Source organism: Oreochromis niloticus, linkage group LG6, assembly GCF_001858045.2.
Source record: "Oreochromis niloticus isolate F11D_XX linkage group LG6, O_niloticus_UMD_NMBU, whole genome shotgun sequence".
Taxonomy (NCBI): Eukaryota; Metazoa; Chordata; class Actinopteri; order Cichliformes; family Cichlidae; genus Oreochromis; species Oreochromis niloticus.
Window position 1 is genome coordinate 29,378,314 of NC_031971.2, and position 21,978 is coordinate 29,400,291.

General features: G+C 37.0%; 1 protein-coding gene and 1 long non-coding RNA gene across 3 annotated transcripts in view; one reads left to right on the plus strand and one right to left on the minus strand.

Moving 5' to 3' along the window:
* Nucleotides 1-1,050: 1,050 nt before the first annotated feature.
* LOC102082474 (uncharacterized) lies at nucleotides 1,051-3,232 on the minus strand. Its single transcript, XR_002062524.2, has 2 exons — nucleotides 2,805-3,232; nucleotides 1,051-2,244 (listed from the first exon to the last, which is right to left on the minus strand). It is a non-coding gene; the product is annotated as an uncharacterized LOC102082474 (long non-coding RNA).
* A 17,809-nt stretch (nucleotides 3,233-21,041) lies between these two features.
* The window catches only part of LOC100694252 (ATP-binding cassette sub-family A member 1), a 35,316-nt gene continuing 34,379 nt past the window's right edge, over nucleotides 21,042-21,978 (plus strand). For both annotated transcript variants that reach the window (XM_003449944.5, XM_005454754.4), the window contains exon 1: nucleotides 21,042-21,226. The gene's annotated coding sequence lies outside the window, so the exon portion shown is untranslated. The remainder of the gene's footprint in view (nucleotides 21,227-21,978) is intronic.

Genomic DNA, 21,978 nt, shown 5'->3' on the forward strand with positions numbered 1-21,978 from the left:
TTCTGATTTGGTGTGTTATCCTGCTGGAAGCAGCCATCAGAAGATGGGTACACTGTAGTCATGAAGGGATAGATGTGGTCAGCAACACTTCTCGTGCAGGCTGAGGCATTCAAACAATGCTCTATGGGTAGTAAGAGGTCCAAAGTGTGCCAACAAAATATCCCCCACATTGTTACAGCACCAGCAGCAGACTGAACTATTGATGCAAAGCAGGATGGATTTGTTCCTTCATGTGGTTTATGCCAAATTATGACATTACCGTTCAAATGTTTCTTGACACCAATGGCAATGTTTTTCCTATATTTTAACGTCCGATTTCGGTGAGCCAGTGAAAAGGTTATCCTCAGCTTCCATTTCTTAGCTGACAGGAGTGTTCAAGGCCCAACTGTTTCAAGTGTGTTCGCAGTGTAATTTGGATTTTTTTCCTTCCTATTAGCTTGACGCAATTTGGCCATTCCAGTCTCACCTCTGGCATTAGAAAGGCATTTTTAACCCCAGAACTGTTGCTCACTGGATATTTTCTTTTTTTCCAGGCCATTCTCAATAAACCCCAGAGATGGTTGTGTGGAAAAATCCCAGTAGGTTATCAGTTTCTGAAATACTCAGACCACCGGTGCCAGTCTGACACCAAAAACCATGCCGTGTTCGAAATCATTTAAACCATCTTTCTTTTTCCTATTCTGGGAACGTCAGCAGGTTGTCCCAACCATGTCTCCCAGCATAAATTTACTGACTTACTGCAATGTTATCAGCCAATTTGAAGGACAGGATAATAAGGCACCAGTAAATTATAGATTACTATTAAAACTTTCCACTCTATGGATACAGAGTACCTGCAAGGATTTTTTTGTTAAGAAATCACACATGGTGCCTTAGTACCTTGTTAATTTTCTCATACTGGATTCAACCTTCTGACCTTTTATCTCTGACTTTTAAAGTTTATCTTTTAACTTCAGCACCTTACCCCCTAATTATACTTATTTATGTGTGGGTGCCCTTATCTATAAAATATGAAATGCATGCATGGTACGAACAGACTTCTGGCTCCTGAAAATGAGATGTTCACCTTAATGTGTCCGTGGCACAGTTATTACAGATTTAATTGACAGCGTGAGGCTTCTTACCATAGATTAAATTCTGTGAAAATAAGTGCTGACCTTACTGATATTTATTATTTTGGAGTTCAAGTCGATTTATTCTTTCATGTTTTCTTGGAAGGAACTTTTTATGTAAAAATGTCAATATACAGTTTTCTCAGTTTTATATGCGGTCGCCTAACCTCATCCAAAAGCTTAGAGCAACAGTTTAAATGTAGGACTATCTCACAATCTTTTCATTTTAGAACTTCGTTTGCAATCTAACATACAGTGTGGTGCAGAAAAAAGATGTCCCCAAATGATTGTGAAATTATTATAAGGATTTGTACCCATTGGCTCTAACACTGTACATACCTTACAAGAGTGCTTTATGTGCTTGTACAAAAAAGCTCACTCTAAATCCAATTACCATTGTTTATTAATTTTTTAAAAGACGTGCTGTGGTGTTGCATGGAGAAAAAAATAGCTAAACTTTATGTATCAAACTTTACTGAGTTATGATTAAAGACAAGATCACACAATTCCTGTGTGATACTGATACTTCTCCTTATTCAAACTGCTCTGCTTTGGCATTGAGCAAGACAGCACCCTGGATCCTCATGACCCACATGGAGATGACGCTGTCTGGCTTATTGCTGACATTATTTTTTATTTTTTATTTTTTGGTCACTTTTGATTTATTTTTTCCTTCCTATTAGCTTGAAGCAGTTCAGCCATTCCCCTCTTGGCATCAGCAAGGCATTTTCACCCCAGAACTGTCACTCACTGGATATTTTCTCTTTACTCTAATTCTCTTATGCAGCACTTTGAGGAGCCACTGATTCTACTCACGAATACCCTCTGCTGGAAGATGTGTGAATTGCTCAAGTTCCAAAAGTAGTCCTTTGTATCACATCTGACTGTTTAGCTGAAGGCAAAGGCCCTGAAGTAGAATGCCATTCTTATTATAACTTGGAATTTGCAAAGCAGTCTACAAAGTGCATGGCCATTGATGTGGCACAGCTCACTTAGAGAAATGCCTGTACAGTGACTGTATTCATGCATTGAAGGAGGTCTTCCCATCAAGGCTGAGTCCAATATGATCAGGCCAGTGTTGTCAGGTGACAGGGCCTCATGGTTACAGATGTTTCTCCTCTTACCTGAATATCTAAAAGAAACAAACATAAAATTGAAGTTGTGCTGATGTGAACAATCCACAAGCAAGGAAATAATAACTTTGCTAGTATGCGTACTTCACATTACTTGGACACAACATGCGTCATAGGTTGCTGTGTCTTACATGTGTTGCTTCTGTGTGTCTGTGTGTTACATTACAACACTGCATGAGAGATTTGAGAAGTACGTGAAAAGTTTGCAGATCTAATTTTCATTTAAGCCTGAAAAGAAAATGATCAAATTAACAACAATGGTATTTTATGGAATCTTTGTCTTGGGTTTTTGAAGAAATTAAGTTATAAACAAGCAATAATTTAAAAATAATTCTCCAGGCCTTTCAAAGGTCTTTCAATGTTTTTCTTTAAGCATCAGCTGCTTTTACAGTCATTTTCAGTTCTATCCATTCCTCTGAAAATGATCAGCTACTGTCTATTTTCAAAGGAATGATTTTACAATGCTCTCTGAATTGTTCAAGCATAAAATTGGCACCTAATTCAAAGGATGAAGTAATGTTGTGTCTACACATAACAGAAAACATAGCAAAGAACTCACTCATTTTAAAGTGTAGCTTTAGGCACTTTGTTACTAGTGTCTGATGCAAAAACATATAATTTGTTTCTTTAGTTGAAATCATGAAAAATGTCAAAGATAACAAATTTTGACATTGGCTTAAGAGGGCATTTTTGCATTAGCAAGGTGATTGCCAAAGAGCCGTCAGTCTGGCGTGTCGTCTGTTCCTAAAACATTTAAAAAGAAGTGGCAATCCTAAAAAAATGATCCACAGCAGATGATACTGTATCAGAAAGTCATGTCTTTAAGAAACAGGGGAGAAAAATCCAACAAAGACCTGACACAGGACCTGAACACTCCATCCCTTCAGTTGATCCACCTGCTCTGTGATCAACCATGGTTTCAGTGGAAAGAGGAAGAAAACAGCCAGCTGAACATTATCAGTCATTGATTGGCTTTGCTGGAATCTGACCTTAGCATTACTGAAGCAGTGTGGGATCAACTGGACAGAAAACAGTCCAGACACCAGCCAACAGACAAAAAAGAGCTTTGGATTTGCTTAAAGAAGCTTGTATGGCTATTCTTGAAGACTACTTAAAGAAAGAGAGTTCAGGCTGTGTTGAAGAATAAAGGTGGTCATACCAAATATTGACCTTCAAGCTTGTTAAACTCCGTTTAATCCTAATATAATGTATACCCATTGTGTTTGCTACACATGATGGGTGATAGAAGACTTTTGTAAAGCACTGTATACTGGACAGAAAATAAGCCACAAATAGGGCCCCATTAAGACAATAAATTAAGAGTAACATCACATGTGGTCTTAGGGTTATTGAAATTGTAGGAGCCTAGATGCAGTTTGTGGAGTTTATATGATTAACATAATTTGGGCTACGTGTCTCTGTTCCTGTCTCATGTTTCCTGTTTTACTTTGACAGTCTGGTGTGCTATGTTAGCATTTTCCATTTTCCTTCCCCCGGTTTCGTTGTGTGTGATTTCTCCCAGCTGTGCTCTCCTCCTGTGTCTCATTCCCTCGTTTTCCATCTGTGTATCTTCATCTGTTTGTTGCTGGATTGCCTGCGCATCATCCTCTGCTTGTTCCGGGGTTCCTTGTCTCAGGTTTTCATGTTCTGTGTTTCACATCTCCTATCAGGTTCTCAAGTTTTTAGTTCCTTTGTATTACTTTTGTTGTTGCTTTTCCAGTTTCATCGTACTATTGTACTATGTATGACTGTGCAATGAAAATAGAGTTATCTCTAAATAAAGGTTCATTCACTGTTAAGTCTGTCGCCAATGTCTGCACTTGGGTCCTATCTCTCTCTGCTCCACACGTCTGCCACTGCAGATGTGACATTAAAGAAGAGAAAATGCAATGTTGCTATTTTTGTGGAAGTCTCATTAAAGGTTGTAGAGCAAAGTTGCATCAAACCTGTTGGTACCACATTTTGCTATCTAAATTCTAAATTTGCGCTTTACATTGAAATAAAACATTTTGACATGTAAAAGTTTCAGTACTACTTCAAGCAGCACTGACTATTCAAAATGTAAAAATCAGTGCCTGGTTCTGCTTGGTTAACTCTTTCATTTTTGCAACTGGGGGAAAAAACACCTCAGAGTGAACACCCTTGGACGAGGAAAGGCAAGAAAACAGATTCTTTTCTTTTTCAGTAGATGATTTGAGTGATAGTGTTCCATTTTACCTGAAATACAACAGCTATCAATCTTATTTCAAATCTCTAATGTAACTTTATTCCTCTTGTTGTGTGAATTAATACTTCAAACCATCAAAGGCTTCATGAGTATATTGCAATTAAATTTCCTTGGATTGTAAGAACATGAATATATTTAATAAACTGAGGACTGCTTATATCACCTGGCTGTTTTAACTCTTAAAACACATTTTAGCAGGCTGACCAAATAGAAGCTGTATGACAAAGTTGTAAAATACACCACATTTGCTGACAATCTTCAGCTGAACTGAATCAAATTTAAAATCTGTTGTTATAGTAAAAGCAATGATCTGACTCTGCTGTGAGAGTATGTAATACACTAAATCAATGGAGTAGGATGACAGAATTTCTCTGTAAATGTGACTAATTTCACACTATTGATGTCAACTCTGCATTCGCACTGATGCAAGAGATAATCTGACTAAATCATCAGGAGTTAAAGATCAGAGTTAAAGACACTCTGTGTGAGTTAAAGAGTTAAAGACAACGGTGTGATTTTACCATCAAATAAGCCTCATTACTTCATACGTCATATCTTTGTACCTTTATGTATTATGAGAAAGTGGGAAAGGTCAAAACAAGTTTTTAAAAAAGGCAAATACAACAACCAAGTGAACTGAAAATGTATACAGATGTTTTGTTTCACAAAAGTGCTTTTCCGAATGTGGTGCAGCAGATGGCGCTGGAGACCAGCATTGCCATTGCCGCTGGTCTTGCTGTTGCAGCTGGAGTCCAAAGAGAATAAGATGACTCATTCCACAGATCCAGACCTTCATGGTCATTTTGAAATTATATTATGTAACAAATATGGACAACAACATATACGTGGACTCTACAAGAACACAGAAAAACAAATGCACACTAAACTGAAAGACTGTCCTTCATGAGAGGACATAATACACCTGGGACCAACCAGAGCAGACTACACAAAGATACTGTGGCCTTCATACAAAAACAGCACTGACGGGAAAATGCTGCCAGTGAAGCGTTACCAGGAATAAGACGCTGTTACCATAGTAGAGAGAAGAGGTGACGTACAAGAGGGGGAAAGAAAATGTTTCTTTTTCTGTATGAGATTATTCAGATTAGCAAGATGTATGTTTGTAATGAAGTTTTACTTCTGTTAAAAATATTGTTGAAAAAGAAATGTCATGAAATGTGTTTAAACATGTCGAACAGCGGGTATATTTACTGATCAACCAATAGATTTTGTCTATTTATATAGCTAAATGTTATGATGTGATAGAAGTGACCAGAGAACTCAAAAAAACTGTAAAGAGAACCACAGTTCATCAGATTCTGAGGTGGCAAAACTCTAGTCTTCTTTGAGGGAGACTACTATGAGAGACACAAGGACTACTTGAACAGATGAGAGAAAATGCTATTAGTGAGGCTGCAAACATCATTCTTCAAGTTTAATAGTTTTTTTGTCCTATGTGCAAAGAATAAAAATTGGAGGCCATTCTTCTAGTTTCAGTTCTATTTTAGGAATATAAAAGCAAACTTCTTTGAGAACACATCGTCCTCACATCAGGCTAAAGGAAATGAAATACAAGACTGACAGCAGAGACGATCACACCCTATTGGTAAATGTAGCTGGAAGAAATGAGTGTTATATGTTCCTACTTTTCTTCAACGTGTATTATGTGTTAAGAGACACCAGCCAGTCCTTTCTGTAAGTAAACACCTAGAGAATTTCATGGAGTTTCAGTATGAGATATCAGGCTTTTCCTCGAGGCAACAGCCTACTCCCACAAAATAACTGCTCGCATGACTGCTTAGGTAAGGCTTCATTATGATACTGCTGCTTGCTGCAAGTTTTTCCTGTAAAAGAAATAACTAGCCTCAGCCTGAGTCACGTTGTCAAAATTTTTTGGACTCGCTTGTTAAATATGTTTAATTATATACACATCAGTGTTTTTTGTTCAGTGTGCTGTGCATGGATTTGACACCAGGATAAGGGATTCTTCCAGGTTTCATGGAGACTAAGAGGCTGACTAAATCATGATGGAATCCTGTAGCTGGTTCCCGGGTTCCACTGGCCAAAGCCATCACATAACAGATTTATTTATATCCCCAAATCACTGGCTTCGCCAAAATCGCCAAACCAGCTTTCAGCAAACCAGCTCAGGTTCACAGCAAAAAACCCAGAGCACAAGCACGTGCGTTTGGATGTCTTTTGGGGTCATCATCTTGCTATGAAATATACCCATTCTTAACATTTTTTCTTTTCCTTTTTAGACTTCTCTTTCCATTTATCCTATTATCAATTCAACATTTCATTTACTACTTTTTTCTTATATTTGGCTTTAACTTGTGCTTTTTGTGTCTTATTGCACAATTGTAATATTTTCTAAATACCTCACTGTTAAACCAAGACATTTTAAACCTAAGTCTTTAATCAAATAACTTCTTAAGGAGGGTTTTTGGCTGAGAGATGGCGCAGGTTTGCCATGCAGTGGTTTTTAGCACTTTTCTCCTCATTTCTCTGCTTCTCCCCTCCTTCCCCCGTCTCTCACGTGGATGCAGCGAGAGCAGCATGAGGAGGAACGTTAAAAAAAGAAAAAAAGGCTCATCTTTTTTCACTGGGGCAGCTGTGCTGGTTTGCTGTCCCGTATTTGTGTCCTCTTCTCACAATCTATACACCTCTGCTCTTTTCCTTCCTCATTTTTCCATGCTTCCTTCGTTTTTTTGTCGTTTGAGTTCTTCAGCTTCGTCTTTTTGATCTCAAGTAGGTTTTCCCTTAAATTGCTTTCACTAACATTGTAGCAGATCTGAAACATGTGCAGGCAAGTGCAGGCTCCAATAAAAGTGAATTGTGTGTTTTTGACAGTTGCTGGACTGGAAAAATGAGAATCTATTCATGAAATTGAAGTGTATAAAAGACATTTCTGAGGCTTGAAAGACTAATCTTTAAAAATGTAATTGAAATGTTTTTCTTAGATGATGTTTTGATCTAAGAATCAGCTATCACCATCACAATGATGATCAGTCACATGTTTACACACATTTGGCATTCTAGCTGTCTGTTATTATGCATCATATGGTCAAGCGGGTCCCACAACAATTTATTGGTGTTGGTGTGCTACCTGATTCATTATAGAGAGAATGTCAGATGACTGCTTCACTTTCTAAATAGTTGTTGCAAGTTTTGGAGCAGTGCTTTGGGTCACTGCCCTGCCATGGGAGGAAAACAGCTCTCATTAATGTTTGTCCACAGGGTGTGGTGCTGTGTTAGAAAGGAGTATGATACAGTAGCCTTTATCAAGCACAAACGTCCCACTTTACCTTCATTAAAATACCCCAAACTCACAGTTTAAAATGTTCTTTTTTAGTCACCTTAAGCTGTGTCTTTGTAAAACATTACAATTTTTCCCCCAATATTCCATCCAGTAGTATTATTATTATTTTATTTAGAATAGAATAGAATAGAATAGAATAATCCTTTAATTGTCCCACAAGGGGAAATTTGGTTGTAACAGCAGCCAAAAAGACACATATACAAACAAACAGTACACAGGACACAGAACAGAAACATACACAATTTTTCTTACATATTTACATTAAGGACAATGGTTACTATATACAGAGTACTGTACAGTTATTAAATTAAATAAAAATAACTACAGATAAGGGGCAAGCCAGGTTTTCCTCATGTTAGCAACTCTGCCTGGGAGTTGCAAAGAAAGCCAGAGTCTAATGCATGTTTTGCTCAGCTGCACACCAGGTCCTCCCAGATTAGAGCCAGTTTGCACTGTTCAGTGATAAGAGTATTAAGTACTTTCGCTGGAATTTTAGAGTTTTTTTATAATGTCCCTTGTGGAACAGCAGAGTTTCTTAAAGCAAATATATGATGATGATGTGCTTTGGAAGAATTTATATATATATATATATATATATAGTTTAATCAATACCTTAAAGGCGCCATACACCTATAAAGTTTTATTTTTTACTTCTTTAATCAGCAGAGGACCTTGTAGGTTCACTAGCATATTTTTTTTCTAGTTAATAAGTAGCCTTTTAAAAATGTTGAACTTTATGTATCACAATGTGCCACTGCAATGCAAGATTGGTTGCTGTCACTGGGCCTCTCATTAGTATTATCTCTGTTTTTTTAATTGATATTGCATTTAATAGCAAATGTGTTTTTCTTTTGAAAGCAGGCTGTTTCTCACACAGCCAAAATTTTCAGCTCTAGTATAAGGTGTTATACATTACATAAAATGAGCTTTACATGTTAATAATTAACCTCTGAAGGTACCACAGACAGATACTTTTATCATTGGCATTTACAGATAGACTTGTTGGTTTTCAAGTTTCCAGTTATCTACTGAAAATTACTTGACAAAAATGAGGAGACTGTTTGTTTGTTTGTTTGTTTGTTTGTTTTTTTGCTGTATTTATAACTTTAAACTTCTGTTTTGTCATTTGTGTTAATGCAAATTATCTTACCAGCAATAATTTTGTCTCTCTCTCACTCTAGAGAGGATCACGGGGGTTATTCAATCCTTTTTCTATAAACCTCTCTCACTCAGTATTAAGTCCTCCACACTGCCAAAAATAGCCACGGGTTCTCCTTTGGGAACGACAGCAGAGCTTTGCTGTAATAATCTGTTTGTGTATGTCTGTGTACATGCATGTGTGCTTGCATCTGTGTGCGCCTAGTTTAAAAACCGTTTACAGAGACATCATCCCCAACACAGCATCATTCAAGATTGAGAAAGAATAGCTGTCAGCTGTGTTTTATTACATGCAGGGGAACTTTCACAGCTGAAACCAAACCCTATTAGGAAATAAATTCCTTTAGCTTTTCGAAATAAGTTATCTCTGAGCATGGCATTGAACTTGGTTGATGAGACTCCCTGTGTGTTGCTGGTTCTGCGTGTGGTTGTGCATGTGCGTGTCTGTGAGCATGAATAACTTGCACAGGACATAAATGTTGCTTGATCAGCACAGGCAGACAGAGGCCCTGACAGGAGAAAACAACCGCGACAGCAGAATCAGAGAAAGAAAAATATAGGACAAGAATTCCAAATGGCGGGGTGAAAGAGGCAGAACAGAAAGAGGGGGCCAAAATAACATAGCATTACTTCCCTGCAAACAGTGTGCAGAGATTCCTAAAATGGCTGAAAGTTTGTCAGCAGGGGGGAAATGTTTAAAGAGACAGGAGCAAAATAAAGGAAACAAAAAGGAGATCTGAACACATAAAAACAGGTTATCTCTGCAGAAACATTCTTAAATTATGTTCCTGTGCACCTTTTTAGACTGTGAGACCACCAGCGGTTAACATAGAATACATTAAAATTACTTAAACAACAACATATTTTATGCTTTTATAGCAAACTTTAGCTTTGCTTGCATGCATAGATATAATGTAATAATGACACCACCTACAGGTTACTCATCTGTTTTGAGTTAAAAAAAATTATCAGGAAAACTGGTGAACCTACTTCTACAATATAAAAGCTGGCATCAGCCAGCAGGTCTCCTGGGTTCAGTCAAACAAATTACACCCATTGTCTTTCTACTTCATCTTCCTTCATCCTCTACTTGCACTGGGCTTTTTGAAAAGAATTTTGAAACACGTTTTTCTTTGTTTTAACATTCAAGGCTCATATTTTGACCACTACTTAGATACATTTTACACAATTTAAAATCTTCTCTAGCAAAAAAGACTAAACCCCCTTAATTTTGCTCTCGCCCACAGTTAAATCGGTGTGTTTGACATTGGTAGGTTTGTTACATTTTAATCTCGAAACCCAACAACCTTGTCACCTTGTTACTTTCCACTCCCCTGTGTTTCAGGCTCACTCGTAGTGTTTTAAACATTTAGCACAACACTGAGGGAGGACAACAACACAACAGCAACTTATTGTTTTCAGTGAGATCGCTCTGTAGTGAAACAAAGTTACAAATGTGATTTTGAGCGTTACCTTTGAAAAAGTAAAGAGCATTTAAACAGACGTTAAATGGTGCGGCTGGGTTACCACATGCAGTGTAGGGACCTAAATACTGAGACTGAGAAAAGAAAAGCAGACAGACAGAGAGAGAGAATAGGCAGAGGTCAGTGTGGTCGCCAGCTGTTTGAGAAGAATAGACCGTTATATAGAACAGAGGGCGGCAGATGGCTAGTCAGCACTGACACACACACACACACACACACACTATTTGCACATTCAAATGACAAAATATGAAAACTTGCTCACTGTCTGACTATTCACATATAATAACTTCTATTTCATTTTAGATGTTTGAGGTCTCTTTCCTATATTCCTCACACATTCAGCACAATAGAGGTCAGATAGAATTATTATATTCTGTGAGAAAGTCCATTTTTCTGACTCAACCATTACTATAATTGTGACTGCTTTGTTTGTTTGCATAAAACATCTGCAATAAAATTCTAATTTAACACAAAAATAGGGTAAACTAGACTCCAGTTTGTCTTATTCTGCTATATCTAAAAAGCAGTGGCACAGATCCACAGCAGCTGATTTTTATTATTTCCAGTATGATTTATGTTTTGTGTCCTTCTTGCATTTTTTTAATATTTTTTCTTTAATCTGCAGATGTTTCTTTGATAGCTTTATTGGGACTTATCTGTTCTTCCAGAGGCTTTTTGTATGCCAAAAAGTTTTATTTAGGTCACTATTGTTTATTTCACCTTCCAGTTTACTTAGTGTGTCTGCATTTAAGTCCTTTTTGTGATCACGACATAAAACATGCAAGCAGCTTACAGTAAAAGTGCAATTCTAATGCATAAATTTGTCTCTGTGACCTGCTTTCTTGCCATATTCAAAGAGAGCAGTCTCCTGCAGAGTTATCCAAACATGCAAGACTTGTTGCATTCCAAAAGGACATCTGATCATGTGGCCATAAATTATCCACCTTTATAAGGAAAGGAATTCCTGTACAGGGTCGGGAATAAACTGACAAAAAGTAAAATCGTGGTGTGGTTTACAGCCCATTGGCAGTGAGTGAGAAAATATTTTACAACTTTTTTGAAGGTCCTCAAAGCAATGAAAACTTGAATGAAAAATAAAGTGTCACAGTTTAGTTGACACTTTGCTGACACCTGCTTGCTGATTTTCAGTGAGTGCAGCTGGGGTTAAGATATCCATTGAGATAAAATCATATCACATATAAATATGTTCACATAAACATCCTTAAATTCTCACACATACGCTCTGGTCAGGTCAGAGAAAAGTTCACAATAGCAGCCCACTAACAGCTCACTGTAAACACATTATGCAACATACAGTATTCAACAAACAATTTTCCCCTACCTTAAATCATGTATTATACAGCACTTTCCCCGATGATTCCTTTAAGTTAATTTTTTCGTACTATCATGAATACAACTTAAAAGGAAATGTGTTTCTTTCCTTTTCATGTTGCATAAAAGTTGCCGAGGACAGGAGAGGTGTAATGAATGTTTCGTTTACGAGCTTATATATCTGTAACATTAACTGTAGCCCGTTTATTTTTTAAAAAAATACATTCAAAAAAGTTGTTTAATGTTTTCCCAGAACACAGTGAATTGCATCATTGCTTTTTTTTTCATGGGTATACACAATGTCATCAGCTGTAGGTACTGATCTTTAAAGTTTCCTGTGAAAAATACCTAAAAACAATAAAAACAAAAGGTTTTCAAGTCCTTGCCTGAAGATAACCAGTACTGTATCACTTTGGTGACACAAAATAATAAAACATGGCAGCAGGTCCAATTTTGTCCAGTTTAACTCCACATCATTACCATATAGTGTTAATAAAAGATCCCTGTGAAGTCACCCGCTGGCTTTTTGATGAAAGATTGAAGTGTCATCAGCACCACATACCTCCTAATTAGTGCTAAGTAAAAGATTAATAAGATAAAGAAATGTCAGGATGGCTTCCACCTTGCAACAGGCCGAGATAACCATCAGATAATCTCATTAAAAGGCTCCAAAAGACCACAAACACAGTTAAGATGTCCAGTTCAACGACTCACATTAGCAGAGGTGAGGCCTAGCAGAGAGATACTGTCTACAGTTGCCTGTGTTTACACACACCTACCACACCCTTAGCAAAATTTAAAAGTTAAAAAAAAATCAACAATCATAGATTTGTTTTAACCTTTTGTTGTTGCCTTTTTGGTATCAGACTATAAACATGTCCTTCTCACGACTAAAGTTGGGTTTTTTAATATAGAAGAAAGCCTCAGTAGCCATTTCCCATGCTTTTATTTCAAAGACCAAGAGTTAGCTTTTCACACCCTTCAAAAGGGGGCTTTAATATCACGTTACAGATGATTAAACAAAGTATAAACAACATTTTATAATTTTGTATGGATCTATTTATGTAGTTGGTCCCAAAAGCTGAAACACTTGTTTACCAAAAGACTTGTTTAGAAATGCAAAATAAAGCAGGACATAGGGCACATAACAGCATACAAATTAGTTTGGGTCATGACTTGTGAGAATACATTCTTTTAGATGGTTCCCAGAAAAAGAAAGAAAAAATAAAAAATCTGAAACCCAGTGGAACAACAACAACAGGCTCATTCAACAACTGCAAATATGTAGGTTGTCCCCAGTGGAGTGAAAGAGCTTCATTGCAGCTACATGGAAAATAATTATTCAGTGTGTGAATTACTGGTCAGTTTATGCAATAAATTAACAAAGAGATAAAATAAAGGACAACATGACAAAATGCAGTTTGCATTTTTGTCGCTAAGATCTTGAGATAATTAATAGCAACTGACAAAAGCCCACATGATCAAAAAACAACAGCACATGCATATACACCTTACATACACACAAGAAAGCAGCCCAGTGACCACTCTGTACTCAGCACAAAATTTGTACGGTCACCCAAAGGTTACTTATGTGCTTTCCTGGTTATTTTGTTTCTTTAGATCTCTAAAGTACAATACAGAAAAGTAATATTAATATTGTATTTCTATTTATTCCTTTGACTGTGTCATAGGTCATGGATTCAAAGCTGTGATCCTTTCTCGACCCTTTCTTGTCATTTAAATGCCCCGGTCCTCTTAGAACTTCTTGCCACATCAGAGCCAATTAAATCTGATTTATTACTTATCCAGTGAAGCACGGATTGACCTTGCAGCATATATAGTTCATTCTGAGCTGAGCTTGTGTCAGTTTCTGCTGTTGATGTGACCTGGTTGGATCCACAACACACAACTTGTTTAAAAAGGAAACAAAAAACAACGATTCTGAGATTTAATCTGAAATTATCTGCAGCTATGGGTCTTCTATAAGTGTTGAAGTGTGGCAATGAAAATAAAAACAAACATGTTAAGTGAACTATTAACAAGTTGACAGATGAAAAGCCTCTTTGTTTATGATCATGTAACAGGAAAAAGAAAAGGTAAACAAAACTGTTCTAAAACTATCCGGTATAACAGACTCCACGTTAAATGATACTGTAAGTTTAAGAAATGTAAACTTAGTATTTGTGTCCTGTTCAGATTTAAAACATGTTTTAAGCGATAGATTATTCAAGCGTCTTCGCTGCTGTATTTATGCCCAGTAACCATTTCCAGTAGTCTCGGCGACTTTATTGTTCTCCTTCGTCGGCTAAGCAGTGACATCATTCCCCTTTCACCCAGTTCTCCGGCGGCTGCAGTGCGAGGTAACTTGCGGTCAAACCGCGATGCATTCAAATGCCGTTCTTAACCTCCGAAAACCGAAAGAACAAGGATAGAAAAAGAAATAGAAAAAGAAATATGTCTGTCCCTTGTTGGGCCTTTAAAAAATATTTAAAAGAATAACATACACAATAAATATGATAAATATACATGTTGTAAGACAAAAGTCAAACACAACAAAATATACACAGGGCACAGACTGCAGAAGAATACCGTCCAATGTTTGTTTGTTTTTTAATGATTCCAGTCATGCTCCTGCTTTAGGCAATGACTAGAGGCAATGACTTCCACACTGATGTTTTATTCCATTAATGATGTTCACAGATAAATCGTTAGTACCTTCATTTAGTCTGTTTGACGTGGGCTCATTTTACCAGATAGGCTAAATATGTATATGTGCTGACATCTGACAAATATGAATTTAAAGACTACGCTGATTGTGTTATGCATGTGTCTTTAGGCCATTCTGCATTTTTCACTTCCTGAGAAGAGAGGAAGGTAAACTACATTATGTGGAGCACTTAAGGAACAATGACATTTGCTGCCATAATCATGAATGATACTGCCATACACGAATGCCAGACAATAAAACACAGTAGTCCGTTATAGGAGTTTAGAACAAGTCGGGAAAAGAACCGCATTATTATGTTATCTTACTATCAAATGTTGTTGTCATTTCTCAGTAATTTTTAAATCAAATTTCCCACAGCTCCTGAATGTTACATAAGATGTCTACGTTGCATGCAGGGAGTCGAGATAACAGAACTCCTGAATAGTCATTTTTGTAGCCTGCTGCTTTCTTGACAGTTAGGAGAAAGGTGTCCTATTGTTGTTAGACCCATTCCATGTTTTCTGTGACAATCATTAGATAAATATATGCACGTATAAGAAAAACAAAAACAAAAACTCCCGTGTCGTGTTTATCTCGCCGCATTGCTTAGTGCAAAAGACCACGGGTGGCATGTGGCACTGACACGGTTTTAAAAACCATGCCGTTTTAGGGCAGTAATTTCTTTAAAGCACAGCAAACAGATGTGACACATTTTTGCGATGCGGAGTTAAATTTAGGTGATATGTACACCACCCCCTCCTACTCTGCTTTTCTCCATCATTCTCTCTGCCGAGGTTACTATCGGACAAACCTCCCTTCCTCCACTGCCGGGGTTACTATCGGACAAAATCATCCTCCTTCTCCTCCTCCTCCTGTTCTTCTTCATTTTCATCCTGACCTGTTTTATTCCTGTTTTTCTGCACCCGCATATTTTTCAAGCATAGGTACGCCTTAAAAAAATATGATATGTTTCTCCAAGGAGGACAATTTATGAGCTGCACGGCTTAAAGTGAAACATGTTGCATGTTAATTAAATCCTGCAAAAAGAGAGAGACCGGGGTTACTATCGGTCAACCCGAAAACAAGGAAGCTGAGACACTTTTGGTCCCTTATTCTAAAACGAAACAAAGAAACGATTCATTAACTGAGATAAAACCACATTAAAATATTTACTCACAAAAATAGGAGATGAAAAGATCAGTAGATATGCTTTCAGTTGCATAAGCGAGAGAATCAACAAGCTGTATTTCAATGGAAACCCACATTCAGAAACCCAGAATAAAAACTGCCTGCAAGAAATTCTTGAGAAGTCCTTATTGAAGAGATTATGGCTTCTTCACCTCATCACTCAGGCCAACCATGACATGGGAGCCTTGTTCCCTTAAGCCCAGCTCTTTGTGTTTTTCACATTTTAGACATAAGTAAGTGTCTCAGATAACAAGCTTTTTATGATGATTGTGTTGTGTTGTGTTGTGTTTTTTGAAACAGCAAACTACACCAGTGACACTGTTATGTTTTTTTTTTTTCAAAGAAGGCTTTAGTCCCGTGTAATAATAACTATGGTCTTTCTCGATGGTTTCAAGGACTTAACCAGTTAATTAAATTAATCATTTTCAATGCCTTTTCTAAAGAGACTGACTAGACGTGCACCATAACTGTGGACCCTTATTATTATTTCAGAGTTTACATCACAATATCTGTGCAAATTGCACCTTAGCACAAACAAGGCTGCTAACAGTGGCTTGATTTCTTAGTCACAATGAGTCACAATAAGAAAAAGTATTTTCTGGCATATTTCCCTTCCATCACTTTTTCACATTTTCAGTGGGAAGTACAAAAATGCTACGACAATGACATTTAGGAAAAATAAGAAGTCACAGTCTGGTTTCAGAGTATTTTAAGACCGCAAGAATCAGAGGAATAAAACTGACTCACAAATCACACAGCAAAATCTAAACGGTGCACACGAGTATAAAATTTTCGGCTCTGCCCAGTCCAGAGGGATAGTTGGAGATGCCTGTTTTCATTAGAGTGAGGTAGGAGGATTGAGAAACTGTGCACTGTAAAGTTAGTTTCATGAAAACTGATCAGAATATCTGTCATTCCTGTGAAGTGTTCTTCATTTCATTTATTGCAATTATATGTAAAGGGTTGGGGTCTTTATTACCACTGACTGGAGAACAATAGTTTGCCATGGCTGGCACAGTGTGAGTTCGCTTACTTGATCACAACACTACAAGCTCTTAGGAAATTAATGTGCTTTTGGATTCTCTTCTAATTCAGACTTGTGACCACATGAAGTTATGACCGTTGGCTTGGATCATTCAAATGTTCTTTATTGGTAAATACAGCACCTGGAAGTTAGTTACCTTTGTACTGATGATATATATACATTATTGGGTTGCCAGCTCGCCAATGTATACTATTGTAATTTCAAGACACAATCCTCTACAAATGCTGTATCATTTACCCTTACTTTTCTTGACAGTGCATTTACTAAACTGTTTTTGAACATTAGAAATTCATTAGTCTTTATGTGTGAGAGTTCTGGTTTATTGATATGGAAAACAAACCTTGCATGAAAAATGGGGGGTGGGGGTTATTTCAGCCCCTCAGTGGGCTACAGAGTTCAACAAGGAGCAAGTTTGTCCTCAATAGTTTTTAATCTGCATGTTTATGAATTATCAAAGGCATTCAGAGCCTATAAAACTAAGTGCAGTTGGTAATATTATGTATGCAGATGATCTTATGGTATTTAGTAGTCTCTAAGTCTTCACACATGTTCTGCTTATGGTGTGGAACACAATAGAAATATAGAGAAACAGACACAATGCCAGAGCACTGCACAATGATTTGTAGAACCAAGAAGGACGAATATCAAAGATTTTCAGGTTTAAATCATCAGATAATAATCTTACTGTCTGTAATAAGGTCAAATATCTTAGACATCTTTCTGCAGATCAAAAGACCAACAATGATGATATTTAAAAGCAATGTCGGATGACGTATACACGAGCAAACATCCTCTTACATAAATTTAATGCATGTACAGACAGAGTGAAGGTCTGTCTAGAGAATATTGCTCTATATGGCTCATCTGTGAATGAATTATAGGTGAGTGAGTTTACAGAAACGTCATGTAGCTTATGAAGTATGAAGAACTTTAAATGCTCAGGTAAATTAGAAAAGCACTATATAAGAACCAGTCTGCTTACCATTTAGTTTATAATGAGGCTCATATTGCTGAGGAAACCAGCTGACTCAGTGTATGTGAGACATTTGTAACTGCTGGAGTCAGTACATTTGAAGCATTATTAAGAATGAGATCAGTGTGGAGGTGAATGGATCTAAGGTTTGGCACCATATCAGTCTTCAAACACTGGTATAATTGTCTCTTTGTAGGAAGGTGATTTGGGCGTCTGAAATTTGTGGTGTATGATTTGTTTTGTTTCAATGGAATAAATATGGATAGAATGATTATTGTTTGTTTCACTCAAGATTACCTGGAATAGCCAAAGAAAATGGACAATTATTGGAAATCTCAGTTTTGAGAAAAACACTTGTTGTGGTCGGACTCTCTTTTTTAATGCAGACAGATGTTTTTAAAAACTATGGAAACTTGAGCAAGGTTTTGCTTAATTTTTCATATTTTTTACACAACAGAACTGTGTCACAATGTGTCTTTTTTATGGATAAAATAAGCTGTTTTGAATAAAGAGATTGTACAGATTACATTTTATTTCAGATCCCTTTGTTCCAAAGAGAAAAGAAACAATGATTTGCCCAGAGAACTTAAAGTGTGCAGCTCAGTCAAAAGCTAATAACCATTGTATGTATCTAACTGAAAGACTAATTACCTTAGTGTTCGTGTACGCTGCCTTCAGTTCAGCACTGACTGAGTTAACAAAACGTAAACACAGACTCTAATGAAACAATGAACTGTCCAGAGTTGTTACAGTAAACTGAGAAGGAGACATGCATCTTAGGATCCACTTGGCTTTGTCAGACAAGCGTTCGCTTTGTCCTTAAGTACTCTGAGAGCTTTCATTTAGATCTCTGTAATGCCCGCTGGGTGAGTTCTGTAGCCTGGAAGCAGTTTAAATTTTCCCTAGTTAGTCCAAAGTCTTCAGATAAAATAAACAGCTAAACAAGTTATTGTATAACTCCATCAATGAATTACTGTTACTGCATGACCTAGATAACTGTGATCCATCTTCACTGATTCACAAAATTCTAGAGATTCTGTAACTGATTACTGTGACAGACAGGAGATGGTGCTTTAATTTCGCCCCATGTTGAGAGAACAGTTATAGTTATATAGTTAGTTATATAGAGGTTTATAATGTTTCTTTTAGTTTCTAAAGCTGAGTAATTTGAAGTTTCCAAGATCACAAAGGACGATAAGAATCTGGACAGATTCTGCAGTTCATTTAGTCAGAATTCATTGCAGTATATCAAAGGACATATCAGTGCCAGATGACTGTCATGTTCTTTGTACATCAGAGAATCTGTGTAATACATCATGCACCCATCTTGCAGCTTTTCTCAAACATCAACAAAGGCTTACCAGTAAACAAATAGAATCAATGTTGGAGGGGATTGCTGGTCTTTATCCCTTTGATATAGACCAGAGAGAGAGAGAGAGAGAGAGAGAGAGAGAGAGAGAGAGAGAGAGAGAGAGTGAGTGAGCGAGATTGAGATAAAGAAAAGTCAAAACTGTAAAAAATTTACAGTAATTGTGTTTAATTTGTCAAAAGATGTTTTTTTTCTGATAACAGACGTTGTTGCCAGTTGTCACTGACTTTGTGGACATGCAAAGGTTTTAGATTTGTTCCTGAATGGAAATTTGTTGGACATCTATCCAGTTATCCATATTTATATTTAACCACACTTAGCAAGTTGACAAGGGTTTTGGGGCTAGTGAGCAGGCAAATTGATAGAATTAGCATTCTCTCATTAGAATAGATTATAACAATTCTTCTTGATTCTTGAAGGCTTTGGTTATTAACATTTCATTAAAGAGCCTGAGGTTACAGATTCTTACAGATTGTGTTAAGATTAAACAGAATCTACAAGAATTTCTGTTTTTGCTTCTCTTTACATTCAAAGAAAAAGAAAATTTAAAAAGTGATGACTTGGAAGTTGTTGTTTTTTGTAAACTTGGGCACAGTCACTGATCAGTGTGAAAGTGATGACCAAATAGACGCATGTCAATGAACAGCAGCAGCTTGTGACAGCTATAATTAAACTTTTGAGATTATTCAAGTTACACAAGTTATTAAATATTAACATTGTTCAGTCAGTCAGTAAGTTATGAACAGGCCACATAAAACATATCTGACATGTGTCACATCAAGAGACCACAGTGCAATACAAAGCAAAGCATTACAAATAAAAGCTTCCTATTTTCAGAGTTCGGTGAAAGACATCAAAACTCAAACTCATCTCGAAGGGGATTCTGCTGGATTGCATCTCTTTGAAGTGGATCTATTTACTTACCCCAGCAATGTTATCCCAGCTGACTGTGATAGCACTGCTGTAGCTTTGAAAGAGGATAATCTCATTTCTTATCCAAATCACTACAACACATAGTTGCTGTACAGCATCTACTGTTTATTGTGCATTACCGTATCACTCCACGTGACCTGGAGTGGTCTTAGCCTGCCGTGGTCTGAGTTTAGGTTTGAAGGATGAAAGCAGCAATTAGAAATGAAGCAATGACAAGCTAACATCCATGCGCTTTCTAAGCCGCTTATCCTTTTCAGGGTCACAGAGGGCTGGAGCCTATCTGTGCACACATTGGCCAGGAGGCAGAATACACATATACAGATAGAGCCACATTAATATTCACCTATAGTATTGCTTTTCAGGAAGAATACAAGTGTACAGTTTGTTGACTGAAAATCCAGTATTTTTGCAACTCCCTTGTTTATCTACAGGACCTTTTGAAATAGAAACTGGGTTCTGTGTTTGTATAGGCCTTTTAAACATTCATTTTCTAAATTATCAATAGATCCATGCCCGATACCCACACAACATATGGATATGGAAATGTTATATTTACAGAATCTAATACATGCATATAATATAGATAGATAGATTTATAATTCAGTACATGCATAATGTGATACTCTCTTTTTAATCCCACCTAACACTTCAATACACTTTACACGTGTGCTGTGTTATACATTTTTACAATTATGTTGTATACCTAATCTCATTTTAAATTTCTTGAACTCAATCCACTGTGCATAACTTTACTTAAATTATCAAGAGAAAGAGATAATACCGTATTATCATTATTATTATTATTATTATTATTATTATTATTATTATTATTATTCTTGAATATAGGACAATGGTCAGTAATCTGATTAAGTGTAAAAAAAAGTGTTGTTGCTAATTGAATTTTTTCATGAATCATCCAGTTATTGAAAAGGCGCACAGAGGCGCGCGGGTGTCGCTGGCCCTTTAAGACATGTTTTGCCTCCGCACGTGCTCTCCTTATATGGGAGCAGCAACAAACGGTGACCGTTAGTTACCTCTGCTGCTGCTCTTCTCTGCTCCGCATTGAGCTGCGCTATAAAACCCTGGCGGACAAGAAAAAAACATTTTGTCAGCCAGTGAGAGAGAGAGCAACGGTGCACCGTAACAACTGAGGAGAACATTTTATTCACCCTTTACAACTTGTTTTGAACGAAGGATTTCAATTTATGAGAACGAGTGGATATAAACACCGTGCAGGATACAGGTCGGTGATTTGGAAGCGCAGTTTTGACTTTTATGAGAAAATGTGCGTTTCTTTGTTTAACAAAGAGTGTGAACATATCTCTGTTAAAGAAAAAAAACATATTACTATTTATGCAGATGTTGTCAACTTAATATTCTCAGTGGACGTGAGTGAAAATGTAGTTTTCTTCTTAGATGAAAATTTCTATCCTTTAATTATTGGCTAATTATTAGTCGATGTTTTTGCATTAACGTCGCGGAGTTAACCAGTGACGTTAATGTGCCTGAATAGACACTTTAAGTTTAAGTCAGTACTGTTGTGGGGGTTTTGTAAAGGAGAAGTGAATGCATTTTTTTCTTTCCTTATTTTTTGCTCTTTTGTGGCGCAAGTGTCTTATATGGTGTTAAAAAGCGATGTCAAGGTAGCCATAGTCAAGTACAGGACTTCCGATGAGGTATACCAAAAATAAAAGGCAGTTTGTTGCAATGTCCTCATTTGCAAACCCTTAAAGAAAACCTAAAGATGTAAAAACCCAATATCTACATTCTTCCTTAATGCATATCCACGACAGAGCGCTTTGTATGGTAACAGTTGTCTGTATAGGTGGTCTTTGTTACATCGATATTTTGTCGTCCCATTTGTTGCCTCTTAATGCTGAAGGCTTGCTCACCTTACTTCTGCCTTCACTTTGGCTTACTTGATGCTGCTGCTGTGGGTCAGCGTCGCAAAGCTGATGACCGCCAGTAACCTCAGCTCAGTAACACAATGAAGCA